Source organism: Peromyscus californicus, unplaced genomic scaffold (assembly GCF_007827085.1).
Source record: "Peromyscus californicus insignis strain IS unplaced genomic scaffold, ASM782708v3 Scaffold_6__1_contigs__length_162567912, whole genome shotgun sequence".
Lineage (NCBI taxonomy): Eukaryota > Metazoa > Chordata > Mammalia > Rodentia > Cricetidae > Peromyscus > Peromyscus californicus.
In genome coordinates this window covers 41,838,413-41,856,616 of record NW_026294584.1, presented here as the reverse complement: position 1 = coordinate 41,856,616, position 18,204 = coordinate 41,838,413, and the positions used below count along the sequence as shown (strand labels likewise).

The following is an 18,204-nucleotide window of genomic DNA, read 5'->3' as shown; positions in this document are numbered from 1 at the left end:
TTGCGTCATTAGGTTTCCCCTGGAAACACTGGCTCGCCCGAAATAGTAACACATTAATTCAGGCCGGGGGAGCAGGAGAGACTGTTTGTAACCCTGCAGCTAACTCCGCGCGCGAGCGAGCGCGCAGCAGCCCCCACCCCTCCCGAGAGCAGTGCCGGCAGCGCTCGCCTACTATTTTGAGAACAAAGGAAGGCAAATTATAGAATCCCAGAGAGAGAGAGAGAGGTGGGGAGAAAGAGTGCGGGGGACGCCGAGACCCTTTCGCCTTGCACGCGCAGACACCCACGGACACACACGTGTGCGCGCCACATCTGGGTCTATCTACCCTCGGGTGGGTGGGTCACGCGTTTAGGCTCTCTCGTGGACCTGCTGTTGTGTGCGCCAGAGTCCAGGTGCCCAGGAGAGGTTCGAGTCAGGATATAACGTCCTACTGGGTTTGAGGGACTACCTTCCTCCCACCACCCGAGACTCAGCACCGCAGGCGGGTCCGCCCACCTGCCTTCCACCGCAGGGTCCAGCGCAGCCCTGGGGCCAGAGCGCGAGACTCTCCTCCCGGAAGCAGGGACACCCTGCCCTTTCTCCTCCAGCTGTGCCCCCCTGCGGGTGGAGGAAACCCCGCAGGGATCCATCCTACTTCCCGAGGTTCGCCCCAACCCTGGGCGGAGGATGGGCTGGACACTACCGGTGTGTGGTCTAAGAGGGAGCCTCCTCTTAGAAGGTCGATTGATTTGGGAAAGTCTGAGGACCCGGTTGCTGTCGTAAGTTCCAGAATCCTTTGGGCCAAGAAGTGACCGACTTCTCTGAGTGCCACTTGCTTCAGACTCTCCCCCTAGGACAAGCAAGCCGGGGGATGAAGGAGCAGGCTGTCTAAGGGGGAGCCCTTGACCTCAAAGATGCTTGGTGTATGCACTTCCCAGTCTGAGCCCTTGACTCAGTCTCTTTCCACCAAATCAAAATAGTAAACGCTGAGCCTAGGGCTGTCAGCCAAGTCGGGGAGAAGAGGTGGCCGCTGAACGGCAGAGCTCTGCTGAGGCAAAAGGCCAGCAGGTCCTGCGGGGTGGATGGCAGGTGGGGAGTGAGGCCGGGCGTTGAACTGACCCCTGCCTTCCCCTTTCTCAGGAGGTTCTCAGTAGCCAGAGGTTCCCAGAGGTTTCTGTTTCATTCCACTCCAAGGTTGCTCACCTCTGCTCACTCTTAGCAGAGAAGCGTGAGACTTGGGTCCCAAGGTTCCTGTCTGCCTGTCCCTGTGTCTAGAGCCCACCTTTCCCTCTGGTAAAGGAAGCGATGGGCTTTCACACATCACCACAGAGGAAGTTCATTAGCCACAGAGACAAACAAACCTAGCTGTCTCTATTAGGTAGGAGCCAGACTAAGAACAAGATTTGGAATAGGCGTGCCCCATCGGGTGCCTGGGAAGCTGCGTGGCTCAGCCTCCCCAAGCGGCTTTCTCTCCCTGAGCCAGAATGTCCTTGACTGTGCAATGAGGCCAGGAGTCCCCTTCTTTTAATTACTTTTTTCCTTGTTCTGACAAAAACAATTTAGGGAAGGGGGGAGCTTATTTTGGCTCACAGTTTGAAGAAATACAGTCTATCCCAGGGGGAAGATACCGCAGTGGGAGGGGCCACAAGTCAGGAAGTAGAGAGACTGATGCTCTGCTGTCTTCTTTCCCTCTTTTTATTCTGCCTGGGACCCAGCTCTTGGGACAGGGCCAGACAGATTCAGGATGGGTCTGTCTTATCTCTTAGTTAAACCTGTCTAAAAACACCCTCAAGTCACACCCATCGGCGTATTTCCTGGGTATCTCTAAATCCGGCCAAGCTGGTAATGAAGATTAACCAAAACAGCCCTCCACGGGGCTGGATTGTGATGATTCAAGAGATAGAACACAAGAGATGATACAAGAATGTGCTGAAGAGATGGTACGCCTTCTTCCTGTTCCCATCCAACAAGAGATTCTCTCAGCTATGAGTGAACCTACCTTTTCTATTCTACACACACTTCCTGGCAACATATTTGGGGACACTGGTCAAGGGACATCTGGGGAACGGTGACACTGAGGGTCCTGTCCCCTCCAAAGATGATACTGCAGTCTTTCCTTCAATGCCATCCATCGGCCTCTGTATGAGTGCCCCTCCTGCAGCAAAGCAGCTCTAACGCTTTCAGATTCAAGTACAGCCAAATGGTTGTAGTAATGGTTGTGTGTGGTGATCTGGCTTTCTGCCTCCCTCTATGGTTATTTAACAGCAAGATGTGCACCAAATCTGCATGGTCTGGACATCTACCCTCCATCCTTCCCCTGCGCAGGACTTCTGTCCCATTAAGCTGTGGCCTGCATCTGCTTGTCTGCTTCCCTGCCTGGACCACTGTTTTCTCAGTTCCTCCTGGCACAGGGCCTGGCAACCACCACCATGTGCTTGTGAACAGAGACTGGAAATCCCTCTTTAAACATCTGTTTCCAAAACTCAGATCAAACGTTGACCCCCTTGTTGCAGGCCTCTGATCACCATGGTGGTGGGATTTTTTTTTTTTCCTGAGACAGGGTTTCTCTGTGTAGCTTTGAGCCTTTCCTGGAACTCACTCTGTAGCCCAGGCGGGCCTTGAACTCACAGAGATCCGCCTGCCTCTGCCCCCCAGGGCTGGGATCAAAGGTGTGTACCACCACCACCCAGCTGGTTGTAGGATTTTATGTCATAAGTCTCTGACCACCTGGAAGGAGGGAGCACCTGGCTTAATCATTTGATGGCCATTCCCTGAGTAAGGCGTATAGCCTTCTCCTGGGACAAATCTCCTCAGAGCCGGAAGTGGGTCTTACACATTAGGGCCCCAAAGTGCTCCCCCCACAATGTCAGTGCTAGTAAAAATGTTCTAACAGAATGACTTTAACCAGGTAGACAGAAGGATTGTTACTGGTAAACGATAGCTCTGGAGGCCTGTGCTGGGAGAGACCTTCTCAGATCTGGAGGATACGTCTGAGGCTACCCAGCCCCTGGAAGGGACTTCCCAAGGCAGTGTCTTTCCCACTTTTCCTCCAGCCTGAGGGAGTCTGAAAGAGTGTGTTTGGCAATATGTGAGGATGAGGCGAAGATGAAGAAGGAAGAGGCCCACGGCCCGCCCAGTGAGCTGTTGTGTAGGAAGGCCAGTGTTTACAGTCTCAGAAAAGACTCCAGTCCCACCCAGGCCCACAGTAATGTCCGGGACAGCTGCTAGCTCTCTCCACATACAGGCCTATAACTGGTTCTCTCTTTTGCCCAGCCTTTCTTGGCCACATTGCCCCAAGACTGTCATAGTTTCTACCGAAAGTCTCTAGGGGCCTGCTGGGTCCTCTACTCTAACGCTTCTGAGCCTCTGAGGTGAGGTGAGAGGATTTCTCAGTGTGGGAAGGGGCAGCCACACCTCGCTTTGCCTGCTGGGTGCTACGAGGGCCTTTCCTGCCATTTTAGCGGCTTCTGTCCAAGGACCTCAGTCAGGCCTCCCCAGGAAATTGGGCTAGCTGTGAGGAGGCGTGGGAATGAGGAGGTGGAGCTTCTGGACATGTGTGCACATGGTGAGCACTGAAACACACTGGAAATGTGTGGAAGGTGGTTTGAAATACACACAGGGACCTCTCTTCACTGACTGGGCTGACTCTGTAGGTGAAGAGGGTGCAAGGCTCAGGTCCGAGCACTGTTGAGAATGTTGGCTTCTGGCTCATTCATCTCTGCTGCCTCCTGCCTTTATCTCGGGATCTTCAGTTCAAATTCAGGGGAGAAAATGAATCAGAAGGGCTCAGGTAAGAACGTGGATAGAGAGGCCTCCTCACAGAAGTGCTGGGGCATGCTGTGGGAAGCAGGGAAGCCAGGGAAAGACACCCCCACCACCCGAGGCTTGTTCTTAGGGTGCTTTTGTTCTGTTTCTGTTTTTGAGATAGGGTCTCACTGTGTATCCCTGGATGGCTTGGAACTCACTGTGTAGACCAAGCTACCCTCAAACTGACAAAGGTTTGCCTTCCCAAGGCCTTACTTTTCGACCTGCAAAGGCAAAGTGAATAATACGAGCAGCCGAGTCAAGGAGAAGAAGGCCCAGATTTGGAATTAGAACTGCCTTCTAATCCCACTAGGGCCTGAATCAAGACGAGGGGTCACTCCTCCCCCAGCCCCCAATTCCAGACTCCTTTAACCACTTGTTTTATAAGCTGGTGGATTTCAGCAGAGGTGTGAGACCTGCTGATGACCTCAGCTTCGGTGGAGACTGGCTCAGAGCTTGGGGAGCAGGTGACAGAGTCCTCTACTCTCTGGGGCTTTGCTGTGGTTAGGCCCTCTCCTTCCAGCCAGCCCTCCCTGTGAAGTGTGGTGGTTTAAATGAGAAAGGCCCTCATAGGCTCCTACGCTGGAGTAGTTGGCCCAAAGTTGATAGAACTGTTCAGGAAGAATTAGGAGGCATGGCCTTCTTGGAGGAGGTGTGTCACTATGGGTTGGGCTTTGAGGTTTTATTTACTTATTTATTTATTTAGTTAGTTGTTTCTCTGTGTAGCCCCAGCTGCCCTGGTATTCACTTGGTGAAGCAGGCTGGGCTGGCCTCCAACTCAGAGATCTGCCTGCTTCTACCTCCCAAGTGCTGGGATTAGTGACCTGCACCACCACCACCTGGTTTGGCTTTGAGATTTTAAAAGCTTACCCCATTCCCAGTTAGCTCTCTCTGTCTCATGCTTGTGGATGTGTGTTCTCAGCTGCAGCTTGAGCACCATGCCTGCCTGCTGCTGCACTCCTCACCATGGTGGTTATGGCCTCTAACCCTCTGGAGGCGTGAACCCTGAGGTAAACATGTTCTTTACAAGTTGCCTTGGTCATGGGCTTTTGTCCCAGCAATAGGAAAGTAACTAAGACGTTAGACCTCATCCTCCATTGTCTGGCAGTCTCTTATACAAAGCAGTAGTGTCATGGCTCCTAAGTTCTTCCCAACCATCCGGGAGACTGTCCATTCATTCTATCAATCTTTAGCAATCTCAGCTGACCCACTCCACCTCTACTTAAATTGTCCCCTTCTGGTTTCCTGGTCCTTGACCACCACCACATTTCATTATCCCAGGCTCTGTTCAGGTTTTGCTCTCAGTATCTATTTGCCCACAGATCTAACTAGATCCTTAGAGATGCCGTCACCTCCATCATTATTTTATTGACTCCCATGTTGGAACCTGAGATCCTGGAAACTCTGCACACACTCCCTTCCTTCATTCCTCTAGAACCGCCGTCCACTAGCCACATTCTCCTGGCTTTGGGGTTGCTTAGGATGGCCTTCGGATTCAAGAACACCACTTGGCTCTTGCGCCCCGAGGTTAAGCCCTGCTTTCTGGTAGAGGAGCACCTGTGCACGTTGCTGTTTGGAGCAGAGGTGGAGGTAGCTGAGCAGCAAATGATGAAATGTGCAAAGTCTGCCAAGGATCCAGAGGCATCAAGCCAAGAGGAGATAGGTCCAAACTGAAGAGCAGACTGTGTGCCAGCTTAGCTGGGACGGGCAAGTTGTGCCACCTGCATTTGGGCAAGGGAAGGCTTATGCAGGTGGAAAAAGTAGGTCAGGTCTACAGAGAGATGATACGGGCTGAACCCCGAGGCAAGGGGGACATAAAGGGGCTAAGGAAACGGGAGGAAGGCAGGTGGGATCACCTTGATACAGCAGTTCTCAAGCTGGCTTTTCATCGGGGTCCCTGGGAGATAATTTGGCCCAACTTAAAGTGAATGAGAATGTACTCAGACCCTGATTCCCAGAAAATTACACATTCATTAGTTTGGGGTGAGGGCCAGGAATTGATAGTATTTAATATTTCACTTGTACTTTGTGATTTGTTGGCAATTTTGTACCATGCTATTGGAAATTATTTTTAATTTGTAATGCAGTTCAAAGGAGTCGAGACCTGGAGTGGAGCGAAGTCCTCACTGCTGGGATCTGGCTCCTGACTCACTGGCCAGGAAAGATGCCCTGAGCTTCCTGTCGCTTCCTCCCTCTGCTGTAGAGTGGTGACAGCAACATTACCAGCCTCTCCCAGGGCTCTTTGTAGGTCCATGAAATAATGCCTTTGCACTGAGAGCCAATCCACCAGGCATGAGTCCTGTTAAATGACTTCCCAGATATAGCTAATGTATAGCTAGGGCTCTAATGTATAGCTAGGGCTCTAATGTATAGCTAGGGCCGAAAGACCTCAGCAGAGAAACACAGGTGGGAAGGTCAGAGAAAATGGCCTGTCCTGGGGACTTAGTGTTGGGAACAATTATCAGAGGAAGGAGAAACTAAACATCCAGGTGAAGACTAAATTACGATATTGTCCTATTAAGCATAAGTGAAGCCTACGTTTGGGGGGTTGAGGATAAGGAAGGAATGACCTGATGAACATAATGATATTCAGGAATCTGGGGTTGTGCAGCTCTGACTGAAGGGAAGGAGATGGGGTTTGGAAAACAGTAAGCTCAGGAGGGCTGGGGAAGTTGCAGAAGGGGGAGCGTTTCAGAGGAATCACGAAGAAAAACTGGACGGGATTCAGTACCTTAGTGGACTAAGTCTCAGAGAGGTTGAGGAAAGATCATTAACAAATTCTCACAGCAGGAAGACTAAGGGTAGCTCCTGTGGCAGTTGGGAGGGAGTGTATTCCACTGAGTATCAGTGGCTTGAACACAATTCAAGTTCGTTTCTCTCCCTGTTAAAAGTCCAGATGCAAACCGTTTAAAACTGTTACAGTATTTCTGTCCCAGGAAGTCTGTGGGGTCCGATCTCTAGTTCTCATGGAACTAGATTCTGGTACTTGGGGTCCAGGATCCATAAATGGGGAAAGGAACGGAGAGAAACGAACGAGTAAAGAGGACTAGGGGTGTTGTTTCATTGACAGAGTACCTGTGTAGCATTCCTGGACCCTGGCTTTGATCCCTCCCCTCCATAAGGGGCATGTGGTACCATACACCTGCATTCTCAGAATGTAAGGGAGGATCAGAAGTTCAAGGTCATCTTTGCCTGCACTGTCTGACCTACACAAGACTCTGGAAAAAAAAAAAAGCAAGAATCGGGGTCTCTTGAGAAGGCTCCTTATGGCCACTCATCATTTACTTACATTCCTTTGCTAAAGAAAGACTCTCGTAGCTACACCTATTTTCAAGAAAAGACAGAAAGTCTGATCTTTATTTTCTAATTAGGTTTGTATCAGTTATCTATGTTACCCCTGGTGAGAGAAGCAGAACCCAGGGGTCAGAATTTAGGGAAGCACCAATAGTCTCTACAATTGCCTCGTTTCTTCAAATGGTGAAGTTGAATCATGGAGTCCATTGGGGAAAAACCATTTTTAAAATGCATTGAATTGGAAACCTGAGTGCAGAGTAATGTGTTATAAGACAGACGAAATTTCAGGACGGCCCCGAGATCTCTGGCTTCTTTTGTGCACACCTGTCCAATCCCTTACCTGTGGGTAGGAGTCTAGACGTGCAATCCCTTACCTGTGGGTAGGAGTCTAGACATGATGGCAGTTTTCAAGGGAACATTTTGAGTAGAGTAGAGGAGACGCAAGGCAAATGTAGAGGGTTAACGAGGAGGAGGCAGCCAGCCACGTGAAAAAAAAAATCTTAGCACAGTACTCAGAATCTCCCATGAACTGGCTTCTGCCTCCCTCTCTAGACACTTCTGTGGGTCAGGTCCCTTAATATCTTGATCCAGCTCTACCCAACCTCTCCATACTTGGTGGTTTCATTTCCACAACCCCTGGCATGTCCTCTGCCTGTTCCCTTTACCGTTTCCTCCTACTCAAGTTCCAATCTCAAACCGTACATTGCTTTACCACTAACCCACAAAGACTAATAGACGTCTCTTTGTAGTACGTACATGGTACCCCAAACCTCACTCCATCGTGTTTTTAGACTTCTACAGTTAATTATGAGTTTATCTCCCTTGCAAGATTCTGGAAAACAGGCACACAGCAGATTGTCTTTGTAGCCACAAAATGTAGCACAACTCCTGGTGTACAGTGAACTCTTCTGTATGTGGGCAACAGATTAAAAAAAGATCCCTCAAGAACTGGTATCAAGAGAACATAGGACAGGGGACATTTATTCTGGGACTGGTAGACAGAATGGGAGGACAAATGTGGAGTGGGAAGCTTTAAGTGAGGACTCATGATAATCAGGTTCCTCTGTTGCCATCCAGGAAGGATGAATTTTGGCACTTTTAATAAGCAAGATCTGGTAAACATTCGTTTAGACAGTGAGTGATGTGATCTTGATAACTAAGACGGTAGGGTACAGGGGAGTCAGGCATGTCTGTTTTCTTTCTTTCTTTCTTTTTTTGTTTTGTTTTTTTTTTGTTTGTTTGTTTTTTGTTTTTTGAGACAGGGTTTCTCTGTGTAGCTTTGCACCTTTCCTGGATCTCGCTCCATAGACCAGGCTGGCCTCAAACTCACAAAGATCCACCTGCCTCTGCCTCCCCAGTGCTGGGATTAAAGGTGTGTGCCCCTGCTGGGATCTTGGGGTCCTTTTCCCTTAGGCTTGCTCTCCCAACTGCTACCCTACCCAATTCCATTTAATTCAACAGAAGTTAATTAAGGACTTACTGTGTGTCAGAGCACTTTTCTTTCTCTACAGTGGCCAGTCATTGAGGATGCAGCTAGGAACAAGAAAAACTCTATATTCACGGACAGGAGAACAATGTAAGTGAGTTCGACCATTTCAAGTGTGGGGGAGGCAGTGGCAGGGCCACCTTGGCCTGTTCCTTCACTCTTCCTCATTGCCTCTGATTCCAGCCACAGCCATGGGGGACAAATCTTCATGAACCCAGATCCATCTCTGTCGGCAGTATCTCCCTTGAAGCTTATACACTCCAGATTTGTGTGATCACACCTTGTGGCCTGCACAGAAGTCTGTGGCTCATGGCCCGCCCTAGGGAACCTAACCAAACACAGTGGGCTCTCAAAGTGTGAGAATTCAACCTGGCAGGACTTCCTGAGGCTTTCTTAGGAAGCTCTTAGGAAACTGACTGGTGCAGAAGGAGGTGGAGGATGGGGGTACGCAGGGCCCGATGTGAGCAAAGGCTCAGAATCCATACTGGGCGTGTTTTGGAAGAGCTGAAAGACCACCGGGGCGGAAGTGACAGTGAGGTGGTGAGACCTGGGTGCTGAGCAGGTGTGACTTACAGTTTCTGTAAGACAGACTTCATCCTGAGGCAGTGAGTGGCTCCTGGTGGTTTTCAGTAGGGATGAAACATAATTAAACGTTCATGCTATTAGGTTCACTGCCACATAGAAGGTGGGAGGGAGCAGAGAAGCCATGGGGATTGTCCAAGTAGCTGAGAAGCTGATAAACACCCAGGGAAGGGGAGGAAGAGGGGTGGGTTGACTCAAACAGACGGAACTTGAAACTTGAGTATTTAGTGAGGTGTGCTGGTGCAAGGAGGGGGGTGTTGGGTTAAGGATGACATTCTGATTCAAGAAACTAGGCAGAAGGCTGAAGAGATGGGCCAGTGGTTAAGAGCACATACCATTCTTGCAGAGGACCCGAGTTCGGCTTTTAGCACCCATAGCAGTCAGGTCCCAACCACCTGCAGCTCCAGCTCCCGAGGATTCAGTGCTTCTGGCCGTCTGCACCCACATGCACATGCCCCCACACAGGCACACAGGCGTAAATAAAATAAAGTCAATTTAAAAGAAACTGGATGGATATATGGAAAATACTGACCAAGGCGTGCATTTGAGGAAACAGATGAGACATTACATTATTAAGTTCACTGTGTCCCCAACAGAGACCAAATGCAAAAATCCTAGAAAGTGTGGGATCAGGGGGATGGGAAGAGACCAATCCCCCTGTGTCAAAGGATAAACTTGCTCACCTCATTTTGTAAGTTAGCATTTTGGTGGCTTACAAAGGTCTGAGTCAGTTTCTGGGGAAATAGGCTGGTTCAGCTTGGTGCTGAGCTCCCCAGGGCTCCTACTATGGACACTTCCTTGTCCTGGAAGCTTCTGAGGCTTCAGGTTGCTCAGCGGCGTCTGCCCTCCCCCACAACACCTCTATAAATAGGTAAGTTAAGGGAACACAGTTGCTCTCAACCAAATGGTTCCTGTCTCATCTTTAGATGCCTCCATCAATATCTGTGAATCAGAGTCTAGGACAGTGACTAAAAAAGCCATCTTTATTTAGGATGGAAAAGAGAAGGGGGAGAGCCGTGATGTTGCTAGGAATAAACTACTGCTCTTGTCTTCTCTTCCTGAGGAGGCCAGAGGAGGTGGACTTGGGATTTAGCTGCAGAGCTGATTCTCAGGCGGGGGTGTGTGTGTATGCTGGGGAGGATGGAGATTCTCCCTTCCTCCTCCCACTCCTGGGATGTTCAGCAATATCTGGGGGCATTTGGGGTTATCCTGACTAGTGGTGGGTGGGTGGGGTTTGTTTCTGGTTCTAGTGGGTAGACGCCAAGGATGCCACTACGGGCCTGCGATACGTAACCTCCACACGGAAGAATATCTGGCCCGGAAAGTCATAGCGCCAATGGTGAGGTGCCCTGAGTTAGAAGGTTTTATTTTAACTTCTTGTGCAGGTGTGAGTCAGCGTGTGTATGCACGTGTGTGTGTGTGTGTGTGTGTGTGTGTGTGTGTGTGTGTGTGTGCATGTGGTTAACTGTTGTTCCTCAGGGTCCATTCACCGTTTGTTTTTGTTTTTTTGTTTTTTTTTGAGACAGGGTTTCTCACCTGGTCTGAAACCTGTCAAGGGAATGAGAATGACTGGACAGCAAGCCCTAAGAGTCTTCCTGTGTGTGCCTGCGCAGTGCTGGAATTCAAAGCATGTGTCACCATGCCCAGTTTTTGTTTGTTTGTTTTGTCTTATCGTGGCTCTGGGGATCAAACTCAGGTCCTCATGTGTTCATAACAAGTACTTTACCAACTCAGTCATCTCTTCAAGCCTATTTTAACTTCTTTGTGTGCGTAGGGCTTGAGGCCTTATGCATGACAAGAACTGTACAGCTGTGCTGAATCCTTGGCTTTCAATTTCTTCTGAAACAGAATAAAAAGACTCCCAGTCCCCCTAAAGGAAACAAAGGTCATTTATTGGATTGCTTGTTGAAGGATGTGGTGGTGAGGGCTGATTTGGACTGGATGGCCATCAGGAGCCCAGCTCTCTCCATCAAATGTCTTTGTTACTATTTGCCTCTTCTCGGAGCTAACTGGCTAAAACGTCTGAAGGAAGTAGGGCTGGGAATGGAGTTCAGTGGTAGAGCACTTCTTAAATTCATGGAGACCTGGGTTCCATCCTCCACACCAGCAAACAAGTGAACGTCTGCAGGAAGCAGCCTCATAGTTCCACCACCGCTGCTCCCGTGCAGACTATTTCTCCATATTGTGGCATTCTGTGGCTTAAACAACAGCCTTTGGATGGGAACTTAGCTCTTCATCCAACTAGAGGCCATGTTTAAACAAGGAACAATGCCAACACCTTCCCTGGCTAGGAGGCTCTGAGTAAGGTGGTGTGAGTTCCAAGGGGGTATTGGGTAACCAGCATTTATATTGCTCTTTCTACGTGGGTAAAGGAAAGATCTTTTTATGTGTGTCAAAGATGGCTAAGTACAAATACAAGAATGGTTTTTCCTTTTTTAACTCCAAAACTGCACTTTGCATTGTGATAGGCACATACTACATGTGGCTACTTAAGCTTAAATCATTTAAAGTTAACTAAAGGGGCAAGGAGGCAATTCAGTGGTAGAGCACTTGCCTAGAGTTTATGAGGACCTGGATTTGCTCCTTAGCAAAACACACACACACACACACACACACACATACACACACACACACACACACACACACACACACACACACACACACACACACACACTCATGCACACATACACAATTTCCTGCCCTTATAGCATTAGCCACATTTTCAGAGCCTGGAACTCACATGTGGCCCCTGGTTCCTGTGTTGGATGGCATACACAGAGACCATTTCTGTCATTACACATGTGGTGACCCACAGTTCCAAAGGAAAATGGTACTGGCCAACAGGAAGCTTGGCTGTGTCTAGAAACACATGTTAGGGCAGCCCTGAGAAGAAACCTGAATTTTTTTTATTTATCCACAGTCCTTAATGCTTGGAATGCATGGCATGCTGTGAGGAACTGCATTTGTTCCCAAGTTCATACCTTGGCTAGGTATGTCCCCCAGGGGTGTATGCCTCTGCTCACTGAGGGAGGCAGGAGCCTGGAGAATAGTTTTACCCGAGGAGGATTGCTATAACTTACGGTTCACAAGGGTGCTATTGATGTTTTAAAGGTAAAGAGCAGTTGAAGAGCTATGAATAAAGCATAGTAAGCGTTTCAAAGACCGTGACAATAGATGTCATATGGGACTCTGCCTCGCAGGTAAACAAGGCCAGAGCTGTTAGTCTTGCTGGCATGCTTTTACAGGTCTACCAGGGCTTCCTCTCTCAGGTCTCATCTTCCTCGGCTTTCCTTTCCTATCCAAGTCTCTAAAGAGAATACAGTCTTCCCTCACTGCCCACACATGCGGTGTCTCTACTTCCCATCCAGTGCTCACAGCCTGTTCTCGGCTCAGGACAAGAGTGCACCCCCATTCCTGTGATGAGGACTGAGCTCCTGTGATGAGTCTGGGCAGTCAGCAGAAGCTTTCACTGCTCTTCACCACACCATCTAATAGCTGATGTGGGACTTCCAGGGGTCTCCTTGTGGCATAGCCACCAGCAACATTCAAGATGACCTCGGTTCCACCATCCTGGATCCCTGAGAGGCCACCACATTGACAACTCTGACAGGAACAAACCTGTGCTGTTTCAAGCATTGGTACTTGGGGACTTTATTTTCCCAACATCATCTAATCAATCAGCCCAGTCACGTGACATGCTTCTTGTGTGTTTCTCTGTCGATCTTACTGACTATGATACTGTAGTCTGCTGTGTTTATTAGCTGAAGGTGTTTCCTGTGTCTTGGAAAGAAAAGCAAATTTAAGTGGTTTTTTTTTTTTTTTTTTTGGTTTTTCGAGACAGGGTTTCTCTGTGTAGCTTTGCGCCTTTCCTGGAACTCGCTTTGGAGACCAGGCTGGCCTCGAACTCTTAAGTTTTTATATTTGTGCCAGTCACTGGACTTGGATGCTGACATGGCTAATCTTCTTAAATAGATTGATGTTCTGGAATCTTGAAGAAGGAGCCCCTTCACCTGCTGAGAAAGGGAAGTCTGTCTTTCCTAAACTGGTTAAGTAGCAGCTGTCTTCATGGGTCTCTGCAAAACAATCTCAAGGCAGACAGCATTTTTGGAAAGAAACTCACTGTGATTAATAACATCGATGAGTCCAAGAGGAGAAAAAAACACTGAGAAAGAAAAGACAGCATCTGTGCTGATCTAGAGGCAGAAGTCACCCTGCTAGTGAAATGGACATACAATTCTTGGTCCAAAAAAGGGCTCATTCATTCATTCATTCATTCATTCACAAACATTCATTGAGCATTTAATATATGCTCTGCCCTGATGGACCTTATAATCAGGTGGACAACTCAGACACTGCTTTAAACACTTGGAAAGCTAAGCACAGACAAACAAAAAAAAAAAGTTCAGCGTATGAAGGAAATAAGTGGGGATCAGATGGAATAAATAGGGAGAGATGGAAGTGAATGGTGTCTTTAAAGAAATAGAGTTTGAGCTGAACCTGGTCTTGCTTGACCAAAATACCTCAGAGCAATCTAAAGCGAAATGCATTTACATTGGCTCACAGCTCCACAGGGCTCAGTCCATCACACAGGCAGGGCTTGGTGGAACACACCCTGCTGGGCAGGGAAGCAGGGTGGAGAAGGCAGGCTATGCGGGTGCCCTGCTTGCTTTCTCCAAAGTTTACTGCATCCAGCCTCTCCTGCCCACATTTGAGCTGTGCTCCTTCTTCAGTTCATCCCCTCAGGAAACATACCCAGAGACCCACCTCACCAGTCTCTTAGGGGACTCTAAATTCAGTCAAGGTGACAACGGAGATTCACTATTATACCTGGATCAAAAGGTGCCAGCTGTACAAAGAGCAGAAGAACATTCTAGGCAGGAAAACAGCCACGCAGGAAGGAAAGAGCTTTGTATCATAAGTGGGGTGGGAGGGTAAAGGGGACCCAATGCCAGAAGGACAGGGGTATGGAAGGGACAAGTGAGGAGGGCTAGTCAGAGTCGGGCTGGAGCTTTAGTCGGGAGTGAGGAAGACTTGGGGACTCTGGGGGGAGAGGAGGCCATTGGAGGAGAGTGAAGGTTATGACTCAGCAAAGCTGCAAAGGCCTAGCAGGAAGGATTACAGGCTTTGTGAGCCCTCTCTCCTGCGGCCACTCGCTCGGCTCTGTGGAAGCAGACACAGTCGATACATTAGCGATGACTGGCTGCATCTGATGAAATTCCACTTCTGGACAATAAAAATCCAAATTTCATAATCTTGTAGTTTGTTTGTTTCTGTTTTTCGAGACAGGGTTTCTCTGTGTAGCTTTGGGGCCTGTCCTGGAACCTTGCTCTGTGGACTATGCTGGCCTTGAACTCAGAGATCTGCCTGCCTCTGCCTCCTGAATGCTGGGATTAAAGGCATATGCCACTACCGCCCAGCTGAATTTCATATTTTTTTGTCACAAAATATTAGCTTTCCTCCATCATTTAATAATAGAAAGTTCTTTTTTTTTTTTTTTTTTTTTTACTTGTGTGACTGATACAAAACTAGACAGCAGCCAGGTTTGGCCCCCAGGGCACGCTGGGCAAGACCCTGATTAGGAGTCCTGATTCACAGCCCTCGGGCATTGGGCAAGCAAAGCTGAGATCTGATTAAGAGATTTTTTGCAAGGAATCTATCAAAAGAAGATGAAGGTTTGTGTGTGGCTCAGCAGAAGCCATGGGGATTCCAGGCGGCGCTGATGTACAAGGTGTGGGGCTGGGACCGAGGTGAGGTGGGGATGACTATGATGGTGCCATTCTCTGAGAGGGGATGGCTGAAAGGAACCTGCTATGGGATGTCTTTCCTTATGCTGTGAATATGTGTTACTCTGATTGGTTGATAAATAAAGCTGCATTGGCCTATGGCAGGGCAGGATGGGGCAGGGATCCAGGAGAGATAGGGGAGGAGAAAGGAGAGTGGGGCAAACGCTAATAGCTGCCACCAGGAGAAGCAAGATGTAAAGTAGCGGTAAGCCAGAAGCCATGTGGTAAGGTATAGATTTATAGAAATGGGTTAATTTAAGATATAAGAGCTAGCTAGCAAGAAGCCTGCCATGGCCATAGTTTGAAAATACTATAAGCCTCTGTGTGTTTATTTGGGTCTGAGCAGCTGTGGGACCAGCAGGACACAGGAAAACTTCCAACTACAGGAACTGATCTCCAGTAAGAAATCTGGTCATTCTGTGTTGGCATCTATTGGCATCTAGAAAGATTCAGACTTGACCTGGAGCCCAGCCAGCAGGAAGTCTCTGCTCCTGGATTTCCCCACCCCCACCCTACTCCCCACCCCCCACCCCCGCCTTCAAAGCCTGTTATTTCCAAGGTTTGTAGCCTCAGGCAAATCACCTCCGGTCAGTCTTTTTGCTTACCTCAGCAGACAGAATATTTCCTTAGTCAGTGGTGGAACCAGTGAATTTCACTGGAGACTGACAAGGAGTTCCCTCTAGTTTCAGAGCCTCAACCCTCCATCCCTCACCCACTCCAGCTCCAGCTCCAAATGATGCAATGACCGATCTTCAGATTGTGTGGGGAAATGGTGACATAACCCATTCACTGCACCGTGGACTTTCTAAAACTCCACTCTAACCCCCACTGTCCTATGAAGTCCTCGCTGTGGCAGCCGGCCTTCCTGGGGCACGCCTCTGTTTAAATTTTTTTCTCTTTCTCCTCATCCTGTCTTTGGTCTCACAAAGCCCTGTCAGGGCTGGAGGAGAGGAGAGACCCTCATGGTGGAGCATTGTGTTTTCATGAACCCATGTGTATTACTCTCTGTCACTGTGATAAAATACCCTGACAGAAGCAACTTCAGGGGGAAGTGTTTATTCTGGTTTACCATTACTGTGGGATTCAGTTCATCATGGTGGGTAAGGCATGGCAACAGGAGCTGGATGGTCACACTGCATCCACACCCAACATCGTTGCCTGGCTGTAATATTGCAACTACAGTTTTACCGTGGGGGAAGTAGATAAAGGTACAGGAATCTTCTATGTGACATTTCTTACAAATGTGTGTGAATGTATATAATAATCTTAAAAGGTTTATATACCTTGGAGCCAGCGAGGTGGTTTAGCAGGTAAAGATATTCACACCAAGAATAATGATCTGAATTTGATCCCCAGGATCCATATGCTAGAAGGAAAGAACTCCTATAAAATATCCTCTGCCCTCCACATGTGTACACACACACACACACACACACACACACACACACACACACACACACACAGAGCGCGCGCGCGTGCGTGCCTTGGCCTGTAACCCCCACTGAACGAATTAGAAGTTAACCTAAACTAGGAAGCCCTCTTTGGGGTCTTTAAATGATGTTCTCTACTTTTATCTACAATAAAGACAGATCAACCTGGGCTGGAAAGCAGCACTGTGGCAGAGTGTTTGCCTAGAATGTGCAAGGCCTTGGGTTCAATTCCCAGCCCCACAAAACAAACAAAAGTACAATAATCATGAAAGAGGCTAGACTCCGGAGGAGATGGCCCAGCAGGGAGTGTGCGGGCTGTGCGTGCTGTGCGTGCTGAACCTGGTTCAGATTTCCAGAAGCCACTCAAGAACTGAGTGTAATGACACATGCCTAGAACGTCAGCACTGGGGATAGGTAGGTTGTGGAGATTGGAGGATATCAGGGGGTGGGGGTGGGGCGAACACTCAATGGCCAGCAGCCTAGCTGAAACAGCAAGCTCCAGGTTCAGTGAGAGACCCTGTCTCTGACATAAATAAGGTGCAAAGCAATAGAGAAAGACACCAGATATCAACTGTCAACTTCTGGCCTCACACACACATGCACATACATGCACACACCTCAACCTCAACACACACACACACACACACACACACACACACACAGACAGAGAGACAGAGAGACAGTGACAGAAAGGCAGAGAGAGAGAGAGAGAGAGAGAGAGAGAGAGAGAGAGAGAGAGAGAGAGAGAGAAAGCCATAATCCAGTTATATGGCCTGTTCACCCAGAATCCAGTTGCAGAAATGGCATTCCTTGGGCTCCCGTTTCAGAGAATTGCTGGGGTGTTCCTAGAACAAGAGCCCTATGTACGGTACAGCAAGTTTAGGAATCTGTCTACAGTCCTCATTGAAAAATTCTTTTAAAATTCTCTCCTTGAAGATTTGCACAGTGCGTAGAATTGAATGGTTCAGATGATTCCTGCAATAAACATGTTTAACTTCGTTTAACTCAGCAGTTTGCTGCATTCATTATCAGTGCCTCAACTCTGCCGTGTTTGGAGGAAAGCGCCTTTGCTATGCGCAAGCAGACACACCTGCTGCACTCGGCATCCCCTCTCTAGTCTCTTCAGCTCATCTTCCCTTTGCTCTCCAGGATGGGTCGGAGGCCTAAGCTTCCCCAGAGGGGAAACTAGTCTTAGGTTGATTTATGTTCTGGAGTTAATGAGCCATCAAGTGTTATTATGAGATAAATGAGGAGGGAGAAAGGGGCTCCTGTGGGGGCAGTTTCCCGAGTAGAGATGGGGCTCTGGAAAGTGCTCAGAGGTAGCCCTGGTAAAGCCACCATAGGAGGATTATTTGAAACTCAGTGGATGCTGAGGCGTTTCCTGGGGGCGGAGGGCACTCTACCTACATAGGCCCTGGCTGCTCCCTTTGCCCAGGCCCTGCCTGCTCCCTTTGCCCGGGCACTGGCTGCTCCCTTTGCCCTTGCATTCAGCCAGAGCAATACTTTGTGCAACCCATCTTTCCCCTTTTCACAATGCCTCTTCTCATCCTCTAACATTCCTATGTCCCCAAAATCCCAGGAAAGGGGGATAATCTTGAATTTTGAAGGTGGTGGGGGAAGAGGTGGGTGCCTGGAGGGCTAACTGAAAGCAGTTCTGGGTTGGTGGTTACAGTCACCTCTGCACGGTGAACATTACTTCCCATCACACAGATGAGAAAACCGAGGCTTGAGCGCTGTAAGTGATATATCTGAGATTTAGAGCTCAAGAAGGCCTTACTCAAAAGCTTGGCTTCTTGGCAATGGTTGACTCCACCTCTACCCTGTTGAGTGACAGGTTCCATCTCCA

At 48.7% G+C, this 18,204-nt stretch overlaps 1 long non-coding RNA gene across 1 annotated transcript; it reads left to right on the top strand.

The window, feature by feature from the left end:
* Nucleotides 1-132: 132 nt before the first annotated feature.
* Nucleotides 133-11,607, top strand: LOC128099905 (uncharacterized). The gene is made up of 3 exons (XR_008214595.1): nucleotides 133-758; nucleotides 8,589-8,653; nucleotides 10,672-11,607. It is a non-coding gene; the product is annotated as an uncharacterized LOC128099905 (long non-coding RNA).
* Nucleotides 11,608-18,204: the final 6,597 nt, after the last annotated feature.